The 1,327-nt window shown below is 36.2% G+C and overlaps 1 long non-coding RNA gene across 1 annotated transcript; it reads right to left on the minus strand.

Annotated features, from left to right (window-relative positions):
* Positions 1 to 378: 378 nt before the first annotated feature.
* LOC140678590 (uncharacterized) lies at positions 379 to 1,003 on the minus strand. Its single transcript, XR_012050328.1, has 3 exons — positions 973 to 1,003; positions 522 to 637; positions 379 to 403 (listed from the first exon to the last, which is right to left on the minus strand). It is a non-coding gene; the product is annotated as an uncharacterized lncRNA (long non-coding RNA).
* Positions 1,004 to 1,327: the final 324 nt, after the last annotated feature.

Below are 1,327 nucleotides of genomic sequence, written 5' to 3' on the forward strand. Positions count from 1 at the left end.
AACGTAAATGTCGAACAAGCATGTTTGAACTAGGGAACTCAGCCTGACAAACAAACACTTAATGGTGGAAGACAAAAGTCAAACACTACAGAAGCAACCTTGTCCTAATTTCAGCAACACGAGGACTCTCTTTGACCTTCCCAACATCAATGTTGTACAAAGTAGTCTGGATGAATGTGTACATGTTGTGGAGCATGGTGTGGTATGATGTCGTAAACACAAAGTGTGCTTTAAACAGTTCATCAAAAGCACCAAGAGAGGAGTGTGACCTGCAAGGTATGGCAATCTTGTCGAGAATTATGAAGAACTGGTGGATTGTATTCTTCCTCACTCCAACAGCCAGGAGATAGGGTTGAGTGCTGGTAGTAATGGTGTCAAGATGTTCTTGGATGCTTGTTCCAGTCTATGGAGAGAAGAATAAAAAAATCAACATGGTTGTGGTTATATTATAGAAATGATTACATAAATTATTGTAAACTAAAAATCCTTTATTAGAGAACAATACAAACCTTCTTGAAGACCACAAGATGCTTCTCAGCCCGGGATGCAGAAACTTTTCCTGGCCTCTTCTGACCTAGAGCAGTCGGTGGGATCAAGTGTAAGAGCAGCAAAATCGATGAGAGGTCATTGTCCCAACCTGAAACAGAACAAGTTTGATAGCCTACTTCAAATGTGGACCAACAATTTAATTTAATACACTGCAAGGTCAGTGGCATTTTCATTACTATATATATATATATGTATATATACATATATATATATATATATATATATATATATATATATATATATATATATATATATATATATATATATATACACATATATATATAAATAAAATATGGCACTTTAAAAACACCTGAAGAAGCCCTTTTTTTCCAAAAAATATCTTCTTGGTGAGGCCAAAGACTTAAGTCTGCATTTTGAACATGCTTCCTCATTTAAATGAATGTATCCTTACAAAAATCTTACCAAAGTCAACGTTCACTTCAGCCCCATCCTCAGGAGGGTCAGCTGCCATCAGGAGTTTCTCAAGCTCTGATGGAGGGAAGCTTTCTGCATTGTTGGATGATCTTCTTTTTGAATGTGGTTGGCTACTTCTCCAGAAACTTGCCCGATACATCCTCTCCAAACAATAGAACAAAATCCTGTTCAACCAGTAGTGGGAAGTTAGGTACCAATTTTAAAATTACACAGTAAACGACAGTTAAAATGTCCAATAGTTGTACAACATTAATACAGAAAATGTTGATGAGATAATTACCAAGCCTTTGATGTCTTTAAAACAAGGAAAATAAGATAGAATGTTGCTTGACTGCTGTGGGTC

This window comes from Nerophis lumbriciformis, linkage group LG03 (assembly GCF_033978685.3).
Source record: "Nerophis lumbriciformis linkage group LG03, RoL_Nlum_v2.1, whole genome shotgun sequence".
Classification (NCBI taxonomy): domain Eukaryota; kingdom Metazoa; phylum Chordata; class Actinopteri; order Syngnathiformes; family Syngnathidae; genus Nerophis; species Nerophis lumbriciformis.